The sequence below is a fragment of the Bufo gargarizans genome, chromosome 5 (genome assembly GCF_014858855.1).
Source record: "Bufo gargarizans isolate SCDJY-AF-19 chromosome 5, ASM1485885v1, whole genome shotgun sequence".
In the NCBI taxonomy this organism is placed as follows: domain Eukaryota; kingdom Metazoa; phylum Chordata; class Amphibia; order Anura; family Bufonidae; genus Bufo; species Bufo gargarizans.
In genome coordinates, this window is record NC_058084.1 from 207001804 (window position 1) to 207017641 (window position 15838).

The following is a 15838-nucleotide window of genomic DNA, read 5'->3' on the forward strand; positions in this document are numbered from 1 at the left end:
CAAAAAAAATATAACACGTCCAATTCTTGTCCGCGCTTTGCGGACATGAATAAGCAGTTATATGTGAAGGCTGTCCGTGCCATTCTGCAAATTGCGGAACGCGCATGGACGCCATCTGTGTTTTGCGGATCCGCGATTTGCGGACCGCAAAACACACCACGGTCGTGTGCATGCAGCCATAGACTCCTGATTTTGGCCAAAGGATGAATTTTTAGTTGTTGCCTGGAGTGATCCTTTACCAACAAAATCTGCAGCATTTTTACCTTTATGCTGTGTATTCTAGAAAGGATTAACAATAAAAAAAGAAAAGAAAATAGCAAAGCATTCTGTTTAGATCAATTAGTCTTATAACAGCTCTGTGTATAAATGACCTGTAACTACTGAATTACAATGACGGTCTCATAGGGACACACAGCATTATAAATCATATCATATCAGAGGAACAGAGGTCAGAACCAGGGTTGCCAATCGTCCAGAAATGTTTGGACAGTCTGTAAAAATAAGTGACTTTTTTCCTGTGTCCATGAAAAAAAAATAGATGCATCTTTTATTATATTTTTGTATTGGTAATTTTACAGCTGACAGGGTGACAATGAGTTTAGATTAGTATATTGAGCTATAGACTTGTATCATTTATAATTTTTATCATTCATTATGGTTTTCCAATTTGTCAGTAAAAAGTTCCTGGCTGTCTGTGATGTGGGGAAAAGTTGGCCAGAAAAAAGAAAAATTCTGGTTGGCAACTCTGGACACAATGGAAAATCCCGCGCACACATGCAGTGTGTTTATCACATTTTCACATTGAACATGCTGGTCTGTGTCTGGCCTTAAAGGAGTTTTCCAGGATTTCCAGAAACTGGAGTAAGGGCAGGAAATGATACAACAACAAAAAAAAAACACATTTAGGATACATGCACACAACCGTGCTGTTTTTTGCAGTCCGCAAACTGCGGATCTGCATAAAACGGAAGCCGCTCCTGTGCCTTCCGCAATTTGCGGAACGGAACAGGCGGCCCATTGTAGACGTGCCTATTCTTGTCTGCAAAACGGACAAGAATAGGACATGCTATATTTTTTTTGGGGGGGGGGCACGGAACGGTGCAACGGATGCGGACAGCACACGGAGTGCTGTCCGCATCTTTTGCGGCCCCATTGAAGTGAATGGGTCGGCATCCGAGCCTCAAAAACGTCGGCTCAGATGCGGACCAAAACAACAGTCATGTGCATGAGGCCTTATCTGAAGCCAATTATGTCATCGTTGCAGGAAAATATGGGGCACTATTGGTGGCGAGGGGTTTAATGGGTATGATATAGTATGAACACCTCTGTGCTTGACTTCCCAAACTGTGATGTCACAGCAGCTTACTAGACAGAGACCAGTTTACCTGTTTAGTACATTTGTGATATTACAACATGTTACTTGTCTAAAACCCATTTGTGAGGGCACAATACCATAGTTTGCTTGACTAAAAGACGTGTCATGTCACAGAAGTTTCCTGCTGGAAACACATCTGAGAGTCAACAGAAGTTACCTAATAGAAATACAACTGTGATGACACAGCAGTGTATCGGACCTGTTGAAAACAATATAGTGATATCATAGCAGATCCACAGATTGAAAGACACTTGTAATGTGAGAGCAAATTTGCAGATGGAAACAAGATTTTGCCTCCTGACTACAACTCGGTGTAATGTCATGGCAGCTTAACTGACAGAAACACTATTATGATACCACAGTAGCTTACCTGACAGAAAAACGGTTGTTTTGTCACATTGGTTTACCTGACTGAATCACGTCTGTGATGTCACAGTAGTTTACAAAACTAAAACTGCTGATGTTGCAGAAAGATCCCAAGGAGCTGGTACAGAGGATGGGAGTGGTAGTGGCTCTCTGGTCCTTGGAATAGGAGCAGTAGGACATCCTTAATCATTCCTCACTCTCTTGGCTACCACTTCCCTCTCCTGGCAGACAGTATGACCAGCCTATTCCTACCAAGAGGGGAGGAATAGGGTGGTTAGCCCCATCCCTATGCCAACCATACCTCATCTGCGGGAATACAGTGCAAACATGATATAACATTATAAACATTACATAGCAAACCAACCTTCACATATACCCTCAGCTCTGATGTACTGCAATGTCACCTCATGCTTCCCTGCTGTATGGGCAGACACCAACAAGAGAGGGCTACTGTACATTACCAGTATATGAGCCCCTTGATTTCAAACTGCTAATTTGATGACAGTAAACCTAATAGACATGAAATTACTATTATATTTACTCACTCTTACCTGCAGCGCCCATGTGCAGCTGCACAGGTTGCACATATGGTATACTGCCGGAGTAAAAGTCAGGATTTCCAATGACATGGGGGTATGGAAGGAGCAAAGAGACCTAGCAGAATTTTATCCCGTACCCTTCTCAGTATTTTTAAGCTTCACTAATGATATTAAGGAAAATCAATTTTGGCTGATAACCTAATTTAAACTTTTTGTTTTGTGGAGACAGTTAAATCAATACTATAAGTATTTGTATATGGATAAGCATACAGTTTAGTTATATTATGTTTTTTCAGTATAATCATCAAATTAACAAAATGGTCAAAGTGCAAAATATAAACCTTATTAAATACAAAATAATAGAAAAGGAAAAGTCACAGTATAATGTTGAAAGGAGCCAAATTCTGTGTATAATATTAAAATTTCAACAATATAATTGATTTCACACACGATTTCACAGTTCAGCTCAATATATGACCTATGTCCGTGCATGTCTTTTGTATAGAGTACATTTTCAAGGAATTGATTGCCTTCTACATACTCTTTACAGATATATATTGCTGATATATATATATATATATATATATATATATATAAAAATATATATATATATCGAATGATGTCATGTACTATAAAAACATGAATTTCTTTCCCATCCTTCTAATCATTTGCATATTTTTGCTATCTATTTGCATATTATATAATTAAAAAGTAAAATGGTAAAGTAACCTTGTAGTTTTTCTGTATTATTTTGTCAATTTTGCATATAATATACACTTAGCTTTTTAACATACATAGTAACATAGTTTATAAGGCTGGAAAAAGACATCTGACCATCCAGTTCGGCCTGTTATCCTGCAAGTCGATCCAGAGGAACGCAAAAATAAACCTCTGTGAGGCAGAAGCCAATTTTCCTCACTTTAGGGGAAAAATAAATTATTTCCTGACTCCAATCAGGAAATTAGAATAACTCCCTGGATCAACAATCCCTCTCTACTAGTTATAGCCTGTAATATTATTACAGTCCAGAAATACATCCAGGCCCCCCTTGAACTCTTTTAGTAAACTCCCCATCACCACCTCCTCAGGCACAGAGTTCCATAGTCTCACTGCTCTTACCGCAAAGAATCCTCTTCTATGTTTGTGTACAAACCTTCTTTCCTCCAGACGCAGAGGATGTCCCCCGATCACAGTCACAGTCCTGGGGATAAATATATGATGAGCGAGACCTCTGTACTGTCCCCTGATATATTTATACATAGCTATTAAATCTCCCCTTAGTGGTCTTTTTTCTAAAGTGAATAACTCTAATTTTAATAATCTTTCAGGGTACTGTAGTCCACCCATTCCAGTTATTACTTTAGTTGCCCTTCTCTGAACCCTCTCCAGTTCTAATGTGTCTGCCTTGATCACAAGAGCCCAGAACTGTACACAGTACTCCATGTGTGGTCTGACTAGTGATTTGTAAAGTGGCAGGACTATGTTCTCATCATGGGAATCTATGCCCCTTTTGATGCAACCCATTATCTAATTGGCCTTGGCAGCAGCTGTGTTACGCTGAGCGCTCCGGGTCCCCTGCTGGCCTCGGAGCGCTCACAGCGTATGCCCCCAGGCAGCACTCCAGTGTCTCGGCGTGTGCGTCCTCGCTCTCTAGGGCGCGCGCGATTCAAAGGGCCAGTGCACCAGTGATTGGTGCCTGGTCCAAAGGGGTTATTAAGGGTTAAGGTTTGTGAGAGGCAGTGCTGACTTAATTAGGCTGCACCTGTGCAGTGCCCATTTATACCTTCTCCTACCACAGCTTCCTGCCGGATCTTTGTGCCTTGTGCCTCAGAGAAAGCGTTCCACTGTGTTAGTCTGCCTTGCCTGTTGCCGAACCCGTTGCTACCATCTACTCGCCTTTGAACCTTGCCGCCTGCCCTGACCTCTGCTACGTTCGACTACGCTCTTGCCTTCTCCCTGTGTACCACGCCTTATCTCCCTGTGTACCACGCCTTATCAGACCAGTAACTGCTTAGAACCGGTCCTTTAGTACAACCCGCGCCATCGCCTCTCTGGTCCAGAGGATCCACTACCTGTCCTGCCGGTACGTGACAAGCTGCCTGACACTGGTTTCTACAGCTTAGTTTGCGGTTCACTAAATGTCACCACCAGACATCTGAGAAGCTCTGACAGACGTCCTTCAGAACCTCCTCCTTGAGGTTCCTCTTGTTTTGCTTTCATTTTCTCATCTCGTTAGCCTCTCTCAGCTGTCATGTAGTTGCACTGATTGCATCCCTTTAAATCCCTCCCCAAACTGCATCACTTTGTGGTTTATATTACTTCCTGGAGTGTGTGCATGCTGATCCTACTACTGAGTCTTCTACAGATAAGTTTTGTTCGTTCATTTGTGTTTTCCTGTTTGCTGGATCCCAGGTGACCCTGACTCCCTCCGTATCAAGTGTAGGGAGCAGGTGGTCGTGTCCCCTCACTATTATAGGGTGTTCAGGTGTTATACAGTCGAGGTACGAGGATATGCGATCATCTACCATTGGGATTTTCGCATAGGCTGAGCAGTTAGGGAGAGAGCCAGGTCTGATGCAGGGCTCTCCCTTCTGTTCCTTAGTTTTGGATCCAGTCAGTCGGATCTTTATTTTGTGTCTTCTAGTTTTCTGTACGCCTTCCGTGACACTAAAATCCCTAGGTCCTTTTCCATGTCAGTGTTACCCAGTGTTTTACCATTTAGTATGTACTGTTGACTTGCATTATTCCTTCCCATGTGCATAACCTTACATTTGTCAGTGTTAAACCTCATCTGCCACTTATCTGCCAAAGCCTCTTATCTATCCAGATCCATCTGCAGCCGTATACTGTCCTCTTCCGTCTTAATTACTTTACTCAGTTAAGTGTCATCTGCTAAATTGCTATTTTACTATGCAAGCCTTCTACAAGATCATTAATAAATATATTGAAGAGAATAGGGCCAAATACTGACCCCTGAGGTACCCCACTAGTGACAGCGACGCAATCTGAATGTGTACCGTTAATAACCACCCTCTGTTTTCTATCACTGAGCCTGTTACTTACCCACATACAGAAATTTTCTCCCAGTCCAAGCATTCTCATTTTATATACTAACCTTTTATGTGGTACAGTGTCAAATGCTTTGGAGAAGTTCAGATATACGAAATCTATTGATTCACCGCAGTCAAGTCTAGAACTTAGGGCTCTTTCACACTTGCGTTCTTTTCTTCCGGCATAGAGTTCCGTCGTCGGGGCTCTATGCCGGAAGAATCCTGATCAGTTTTATCCTAATGCATTCTGAATGGAGTGAAATCCGTTCAGGATGCATCAGGATGTCTTCAGTTCCAGAACGGAACGTTTTTTGGCCGGAGAAAATACCGCAGCATGCTGCGCTTTTTGATCCGGCCAAAAATCCTGAAGACTTGCCGCAAGGCTGGATCCGGAATGAATGCCCATTGAAAGGCATTGATCCGGATCCGGCCTTAAGCTAAACGTCATTTCGGCGCATTGCCGGATCCGACGTTTAGCTTTTTCTCAATGGTTACCATGGCTGCCGGGAAGCTAAAGTCCTGGCAGCCATGGTAAAGTGTAGTGGGGAGCAGCATACTTACCATCTGTGCGGTTCCCGGGGCGCTCCAGAGTGACGTCAGGGCGCCCCATTAGCAGATCGGCGGGGACAGCAGGAGCTTATGAATAACTCTGACCCTTCTCAGGTAAATTTGACTCTTTTCAAGGTCTGTGCTACGATAATTATGATGCTGGTTCTTGGCAGCCACTTACTTTTAGCTCATGAGTGACACACCGCTGAAATCAATGCATCTGTCACTACTTTATTCTGTCCAGCATAAAATTGTTAACAGGTTCACTTTAATACTTACGGCACTGATCCTGTTACCTCTCTCGGGGGTCCTCCCAATTTGGAACAATGACCTCACAGATCTCATGCTAGAGGAGCCGAGCAGCATTGTGGTCTGCGTATCGGCAGTCAGCGAGGTCCCACAGCGCTGGCGCCTCCACCATTTGACTGAGGAGGTCATTGTCTATATAAAAGCTGACTTCCTCCTCATCCATCCTGGTGAAGACTCTGGAACCCTAAACAAAAATTTTAAAAAAATTCTAATACAGTTTACAACATTATAAAATGACTTTTAATTGAAAATATTTACACAATCCTGACCGCCGCAAACTCCCCGACTACCTCGGACGGAGGCCTCTCTGTGAGGCAACGGAATGAGTGAGGTGGCTGTAAAATAAAATCTAAATTACAATAGTGAATATAGAAGACAATGTAGAAAAAAATGTATAGATTTACACTTACCATTTGCTGCTGTGGTTCACGATTAGCTAGACCCCTACTCCTGTAACGGGCTTTCTGAAGCCGCTTGGCCGGGAATCACCTTCTCTTCAGAAGATGACTGCGAGTAACAATAAAATTATTAATTATAAAGCAATAACAAAATAGTACAGTGGGGCTTGCTAAGCCAACTAGTCGACCAAAGAAGTTGAGTGCACATGCTCAGCATCATATCCAGATGTTGTCTTTTCAAAATACAGTGCAGAATTATTAGGCAAGTTGTATTTTTGAGGATTAATTTTATTATTGAACAACAACCATGTTCTCAATGAACCCAAAAAACTCATTAATATCAAAGCTGAATATTTTTGGAAGTAGTTTTTAGTTTGTTTTTAGTTTTAGCTATTTTAGGGGGATATCTGTGTGTAGGTGACTATTACTGTGCATAATTATTAGGCAACTTAACAAAAAACAAATATATACCCATTTCAATTATTTATTTTTACCAGTGAAACCAATATAACATCTCAACATTCACAAATATACATTTCTGACATTCAAAAACAAAACAAAAACAAATCAGTGACCAATATAGCCACCTTTCTTTGCAAGGACACTCAAAAGCCTGCCATCCATGGATTCTGTCAGTGTTTTGATCTGTTCACCATCAACATTGCGTGCAGCAGCAACCACAGCCTCCCAGACACTGTTCAGAGAGGTGTACTGTTTTCCCTCCTTGTAAATCTCACATTTGATGGTGGACCACAGGTTCTCAATGGGGTTCAGATCAGGTGAACAAGGAGCCCATGTCATTAGATTTTCTTCTTTTATACCCTTTCTTGCCAGCCACGCTGTGGAGTACTTGGACGCGTGTGATGGAGCATTGTCCTGCATGAAAATCATGTTTTTCTTGAAGGATGCAGACTTCTTCCTGTACCACTGCTTGAAGAAGGTGTCTTCCAGAAACCGGCAGTAGGACTGGGAGTTGAGCTTGACTCCATCCTCAACCCGAAAAGGCCCCACAAGCTCATCTTTGATGATACCAGCCCAAACCAGTACTCCACCTCCACCTTGCTGGCGTCTGAGTCGGACTGGAGCTCTCTGCCCTTTACCAATCCAGCCACGGGCCCATCCATCTGGCCCATCAAGACTCACTCTCATTTCATCAGTCCATAAAACCTTAGAAAAATCAGTCTTGAGATATTTCTTGGCCCAGTCTTGACGTTTCAGCTTGTGTGTCTTGTTCAGTGGTGGTCGTCTTTCAGCCTTTCTTACCTTGGCCATGTCTCTGAGTATTGCACACCTTGTGCTTTTGGGCACTCCAGGTATGTTGCAGCTCTGAAATATGGCCAAACTGGTGGCAAGTGGCATCTTGGCAGCTGCACGCTTGACTTTTCTCAGTTCATGGGCAGTTATTTTGCGCCTTGGTTTTTCCACACGCTTCTTGCGACCCTGTTGACTATTTTGAATGAAACGCTTGATTGTTCGATGATCACGCTTCAGAAGCTTTGCAATTTTAAGAGTGCTGCATCCCTCTGCAAGATATCTCACTATTTTTGACTTTTCTGAGCCTGTCAAGTCCTTCTTTTGACCCATTTTGCCAAAGGAAAGGAAGTTGCCTAATAATTATGCACACCTGATATAGGGTGTTGATGTCATTAGACCACACCCCTTCTCATTACAGAGATGCACATCACCTAATATGCTTAATTGGTAGTAGGCTTTCGAGCCTATACAGCTTGGAGTAAGACAACATGCATAAAGAGGATGATGTGGTCAAAATACTCATTTGCCTAATAATTCTGCACTCCCTGTAGACATATGAGTGCTGCCAGCATGCTGCAGAGGTTAAAGGGGTGGGGGTCAGCCTATCAGTGCTCAGACCATACACTGCACACTGCATCAAATTGATCTGCATTGTCTCAGAAGGAAGACTCTTTTAAAGATAATGCACATGAAAGCCTGCAAACAGTTTGCTGAAGACAAGCAGACTAAGTACATAGATTACTGGAACCATGTCCTGTGGTCTGAAGAGACCAAGATACATTTATTTGGTTCAGATGGTGTGGCGGCAACCAGGTGAGGAGTACAAAGTCAAGTGTGTCTTGCCTACAGTCAAGCATGGTGGTGGGAGTGTCATGGTTTGGGGCTGCATAAGTACTGCCAGCTGTGGGAAGCTACAGTTCATTGAGGGAACCATAATATCAACATATACTGTGACATACTGAAGCAGAGCATGATCCCCTCCCTTTGAAAACTGGGCCACACAGCAGTATTCCAACATGAAAAACGACCCCAAACACACCTCCAAGACACCCACTGCCTTGCTAAAGAAACTGAGAGTAAAGGTGCTGGACTAGTCAAGCATGTCTCCACACCCAAACCCTATTTAGCATCTGTGGGGAGTCCTCAAACGGAAGGTGGAGGAGCATCCACCAGCTTTGTGATGTTGTCATGGAGGATTGGAGGAGGATTCCAGTGATAACACTATTGAGACTTTGGGCATAATTTGACCATTTTCACTCAGGGGTGTACTCACTTTTGTTGCCAGCGGTTTAGACATTTGTTGTTGTTCTCCCAACCACCGGGACACACAAAGCTGAACAGTGCTGACAGCTCAACCTAGGTGTATAGCACCAAGATCTTTTAATTCAAGGATTCGGTCCCTCTCAGTTTGTGTTAAGTGGTTGTGTGTTAAGTTATTTTCAGGGCCACTAAATTTATAATGTTTGTGAGGCGGTGACAGGAGTCATTTATGAGGGGAGATATGTGTCACCCAGAATGTTGCAGGAAGTATTCTAAAACAGCTTGCTGATACTAGGAATGTGTCACCAAGGTGTCCCGCCTTGGTGGAGTAAAAGCCCTAATCCAGGTGTCCACTAAAGTAGTTGGGGGGACACCATATAGATAGTGTAGCTGGTTCAGCTAGTCCAGGGCAGGCTTTTACTGGGAACAGGCAATGTGTTCGGTGGGTGCCTGTTCCCCAGGTTCCAGTCCGGAACTTGAGGCATGCTCATGTCCAGGGATCCTATTTAATCCTGATACTGGATCTTAGGTGTGTCTCAGTCTGGAGGAAAGGCAGACAGTGTGAGGTAACACTGTCAGAGTGTGCTAAGACTGCTGGACCCGGCTGCGATCCGGATGTACTGGCTGTACTGATATGAAAAGCCTAAATAAAGAGGACTTTTGATGAACGGTTTGGTATCCCTGCCTTTGAACATTGGTCTTGTGAGTATGGTTCCCCACATGTTATACAAGCTGTACACTGACTACTTTACATTGTTTCAAAGTGTTATATCTTCTGTGTTGTCCCATGAAAAGATATAACAAAATATTTACAGAAATGTGAGATGTGTACTAACTTTTGTGAGATACTGTAATATATATATATATATATATATATATATATATATATATATACAGTACAGACCAAGTTTGGACACACCTTCTCAGCATGGCTACCACAGCATCTTGCAGCGGCATGCTATTCCATCCGGTTTGCGTTTATTTGGGCCATCATTTATTTTTCACCAGGACAATGACCCCAAACACACCTCCAGGTTGTGTAAGGGCTATTTGACCATGAAGGAGAGTGATGGGGTGCTGCGCCAGATGACCTGGCCTCCACAGTCACCGGACCTGAACCCAATCGAGATGGTTTGGGGTGAGCTGGACCGCAGAGTAAAGGCAAAAGGGCCAACAAGTGCTAAGCATCTCTGGGAACTCCTTCAAGACTGTTGGAAGACCATTTCAGGTGACTACCTCTTGAAGCTTATCAAGAGAATGCCAAGAGTGTGCAAAGCAGTAATCAAAGCAAACGGTGGCTACTTTGAAGAACCTAGAATATGACATATTTTCAGTTGTTTCACACTTTTTTGTTATGTATATAATTCCACATGTGTTAATTCATAGTTTTGATGCCTTCAGTGTGAATCTACAATTTTCATAGTCATGAAAATAAAGAAAACTCTTTGAATGAGAAGGTGTCCAAACTTTTGGTCTGTACTGTGTATATATATACAGGTCCTTCTCAAAAAATTAGCATATTGTGATAAAGTTCATTATTTTCTGTAATGTACTGATAAACATTAGACTTTCATATATTTTAGATTCATTACACACCAACTGAAGTAGTTCAAGCCTTTTATTGTTTTAGTATTGATGATTTTGGCATACAGCTCATGAAAACCCAAATTTCCTATCTAAAAAAATTAGCATATTTCATCCGACCAATAAAAGAAAAGTGTTTTTAATACAAAAAAAGTCAACCTTCAAATAATTATGTTCAGTTATGCACTCAATACTTGGTCGGGAATCCTTTTGCAGAAATGACTGCTTCAATGCGGCGTGGCATGGAGGCAATCAGCCTGTGGCACTGCTGAGGTGTTATGGAGGCCCAGGATGCTTCGATAGCGGCCTTAAGCTCATCCAGAGTGTTGGATCTTGCGTCTCTCAACTTTCTCTTCCCAATATCCCACAGATTCTCTATGGGGTTAAGGTCAGGAGAGTTGGCAGGCCAATTGAGCACAGTAATACCATGGTCAGTAAACCATTTACCAGTGGTTTTGGCACTGTGAGCAGGTGCCAGGTCGTGCTGAAAAATGAAATCTTCATCTCCATAAAGCTTTTCAGCAGATGGAAGCATGAAGTGCTCCAAAATCTCCTGATAACTAGCTGCATTGACCCTGCCCTTGATAAAACACAGTGGACCAACACCAGCAGCTGACATGGCACCCCAGACCATCACTGACTGTGGGTACTTGACACTGGACTTCAGGCATTTTGGCATTTCCCTCTCCCCAGTCTTCCTCCAGACTCTGGCACCTTGATTTCCGAATGACATGCAACAGTCCAGTGTTGCTTCTCTGTAGCCCAGGTCAGGCGCTCCTGCCGCTGTTTCTGGTTCAAAAGTGTCTTGACCTGGGGAATGCGGCACCTGTAGCCCATTTCCTGCACACACCTGTACACGGTGGCTCTGGATGTTTCTACTCCAGACTCAGTCCACTGCTTCCGCAGCTCCCCCAAGGTCTGGAATCGGTCCTTCTCCACAATCTTCCTCAGGGTCCGGTCACCTCTTCTCGTTGTGCAGCGTTTTCTGCCACACTTTTTCCTTCCCACAGACTTCCCACTGAGGTGCCTTGATACAGCACTCTGGGAACAGCCTATTCGTTCAGAAATTTCTTTCTGTGTCTTACCCTCTTGCTTGAGGGTGACAATGATGGCCTTCTGGACAGCAGTCAGGTCGGCAGTCTTACCCATGATTGCGGTTTTGAGTAATGAACCAGGCTGGGAGTTTATTAAAAGCCTCAGGAATATTTTGCAGGTGTTTAGAGTTAATTAGTTGATTCAGATGATTAGGTTAATAGCTCGTTTAGAGAACCTTTTCATGATATGCTAATTTTTTTAGATAGGAATTTTGGGTTTTCATGAGCTGTATGCCAAAATCATCAATATTAAAACAATAAAAGGCTTGAACTACTTCAGTTGGTGTGTAATGAATATAAAATATATGAAAGTCTAATGTTTATCAGTACATTACAGAAAATAATGAACTTTATCACAATATGCCAATTTTTTGAGAAGGACCTGTATATATATATATATATATATATATATATATATATATATTTTTTTTTTAAAGGCAGCACTCTAAATTTTGTGAAGGAAAAATGGATGTCTTTATTCACCCATGCATCAGCTACGTTTCAGCTCTGCTCAATGGAGTCTTTTTCAAGCTGTGTAACAAGTGCCACTCAAGATATATTCACACATGTCAAGTGATTAATAAATACATAATTCATTAATGATTTAACATGAGCATATTGTGAACTGTTACACCTTTGGAGCTTGTGCGTCAGACTGTTGCTAGTTTATTTTGCAAGTTGCTCAAAATAACAAACAAAACCAAAAACAATAGCCGCCTGGCTCCTGCCTATCTCACTCGGCAGCCCCAGCTAAACTCATACCACAAAACACAAAGAGCATTTTCAAGGGGAAAACAGAGCAACTTACAGTTCAGTAGTTAGGTACAGAAGCCAACCACTCTCAGAACTCCTAGACTTGCAGCTTCTCAAACAGACTGCCAGACTCCCAGAGAGAGAGCTCCTGGGTCAGGGCTGCTGACTTAATTAGTATATCTGTGTGAGCAGTCCCCCAGGCAGGTAAAAGCCAGACTGGCTCTGGGTCGTCAGGGAACCCACCCAACTCTTCCCTGATCGGCTCCAGGACCCTAAACTGGCTTTCTTTTTCACAGGAAGCTTCTGGATACAAAGAAAACCAAACCTTCCTGGAGCCTTTTAACACATGAAGTGCCGGAAACTTGGTGCAATGTACACACCATCCAGCACTTTCTCTGCAAAACATTGTGACACCCTGTCACATAACCCCTCCCTCTGTTCGAACCCATGGGTATGGACACTTTCCGAGAACATACAATGAGTTCGGGAGAGCGCGTCAGCATTGGCCTGCAGCTTTCCTGCTCTATGCTCCACTGAGAAATTGTAGTACTGAAGTGACAGGGACCAGAGAGTCACCCTTGCATTATGATTTTTGGCCCGTGACATCCAGGTAAGAGGGGAGTGATCTGTCACTAACTGAAATCGACGGCCGAGCAGATAGTATCGCAGAGTCTCCAAAGCCCATTTGATGGCCAAACACTGGCGCTCCACAAAACTATAGTTTTTCTCAGCCGGGGTTAGCTTCCTACTCAAATATATCACTGGGTGTTCTTCTCCATGCACCAACTGTGACAACACGGCCCCTAGGCCCACATTAGAAGCATCTGTTTGAACAACAAACTTTTTTTTTAATCAGGAGCGATCAAAACTGGCCTACTGCATAACACCTCCTTGAGTTTACAGAACGCAACCTCAGCATCTTTGTTCCAAGAAATTCCCCCTGAGCTTTTGCCCTTGATTAGGTCCATAAGTGGAGCAGCGATGGTGGCAAAATCTGGAATAAATCTCTGGTAATACCCTACCATGCCCAGAAACGTCCTCACCAGTTTTTTTGTGCAAGGTTGAGGCCACTCCTTAATTGCCTGTACCTTTTGAGCCTGAGGCTTGATGAGGCCTTTACCAATAATGTACCCTAGGTATCGTGCCTCTTCAAGGCCCAGGGCACATTTCTTGGGATTGGCCATCAGACCAGCCTGCCGAATTGAGTTTACCACCGCTTGGACCTTGGGAAGATGACTTTCCCAATCCGAGCTGAATATCACCACGTCCTCAAAGTACGCCGACGCGAAATGCCGATGTGGCCTGAGGACTTCATCCATCATCCTCTGAAAGGTGGCAGGGGCCCAATGAAGCCCAAATGGCATTCTCACATACTGGAACAGGCCCTGTGGAGTAGGTGATGGCCGTTGAAGTAAGTGGAATCTGCCAATAACCTCTGGTTAGATCTAGGGTGGTAATGTACCTGGCTGGACCTAACCTTTCTATCAATTCATCCACCTGTGGCATGGGATAAGCGTCAAACTTTGAGATCTCTTTTAATTTGCGAAAGTCGTTGCAAAACCGCAAGGACCCATCCGGTTTTGGTACCAACACCACAGGGCTACTCCAATCACTATGGGATGGCTCAATAACACTTAGCTCGCTTCAGGAATGCGATATGGCTTCAAGCGAACCCGAGCTTGTGGATCTGTAACAATATCATGCCTAATTACATGAGTGCAACCTGGCCACTCTGAAAACACATCAGCATTCCTAAGGAGGAATTATTTTACCTCTTGGGCTTGTGCCCTTGACAAAGTCTCCGAGACCTTCACCTCCGTTAATCCCCCCTGAAGTGTAGGGGTGAGAGGCTCAGCCGCCATAGAAACTAACAGTTCCTTCCAGGCCTTTATTAAATTGACATGATAGAGTAGCATTTTTTTCCGTTTGTCGGGTTGGTGGACTTTATAATTCACACCCCCTATTTGCTCTACAACCTCATATGGCCCTTGCCATTTTGCTAGGAATTTACTTTCCATGGTGGGAACCAGAACCAGGACCCGGTCACCCGGCTGAAAAACCCTGAGTCTGGCTCCCCGATTGTATATGCAACGTTTGGCCTCTTGAGCCTGTCTCATATGTTCTTGTACTATGGGCATTACAGCTGTGATGCGGTCCTGCATCTGTAGAACATGTTCCACCACGGAGCGGTGGGGAGAGGGCTCCTCTTTAGAGTTGAGCGAACACCTGGATGTTCGGGTTCGAGAAGTTCGGCCGAACATCCCGGAAATGTTCGGGTTCGGGATCCGAACCCGATCCGAACTTCGTCCCGAACCCGAACCCCATTGAAGTCAATGGGGACCCGAACTTTTCGGCACTAAAAAGGCTGTAAAACAGCCCAGGAAAGAGCTAGAGGGCTGCAAAAGGCAGCAACATGTAGGTAAATCCCCTGCAAACAAATGTGGATAGGGAAATGAATTAAAATAAAAATTAAATAAATAAAAATTAACCAAAATCAATTGGAGAGAGGTTCCATAGCAGAGAATCTGGCTTCCCGTCACCCACCACTGGAACAGTCCATTCTCAGATATTTAGGCCCCGGCACCCAGGCAGAGGAGAGAGGTCCCGTAACAGAGAATCTGTCTTCATGTCAGCAGAGAATTAGTCTGCATGTCATAGCAGAGAATGAGGCTTCACGTCAGCCACCACTGCAACAGTCCATTGGCATATATTTAGGCCCAGCACCCAGGCAGAGGAGGGAGGTCCCGTAACAGAGAATCTGTCTTCATGTCAGCAGAGAATTAGTCTGCATGTCATAGCAGAGAATGAGGCTTCACGTCAGCCACCACTGCAACAGTCCATTGGCATATATTTAGGCCCAGCACACACACAGGCAGAGGAGAGAGGTCCCGTAACAGAGAATCTGGCTTCATGTCAGCAGAGAATCAGTCTGCATGTCATAGCAGAGAATGAGGCTTCACGTCAGCCACCACTGCAACAGTCCATTGGCATATATTTAGGCCCAGCACACACACAGGCAGAGGAGAGAGGTCCCGTAACAGAGAATCTGGCTTCATGTCAGCAGAGAATCAGTCTGCATGTCATAGCAGAGAATGAGGCTTCACGTCAGCCACCACTGCAACAGTCCATTGGCATATATTTAGGCCCAGCACCCAGGCAGAGGAGGGAGGTCCCGTAACAGAGAATCTGTCTTCATGTCAGCAGAGAATTAGTCTGCATGTCATAGCAGAGAATGAGGCTTCACGTCAGCCACCACTGCAACAGTCCATTGGCATATATTTAGGCCCAGCACACACACAGGCAGAGG

The 15838-nt window shown here is 43.9% G+C and overlaps 1 protein-coding gene across 1 annotated transcript in view; it reads left to right on the plus strand.

Moving 5' to 3' along the window:
* The window catches only part of NPSR1 (neuropeptide S receptor 1), a 776755-nt gene that overhangs the window by 67309 nt on the left and 693608 nt on the right, over positions 1 to 15838 (plus strand). The gene's annotated exons all lie outside the window — the stretch shown is intronic.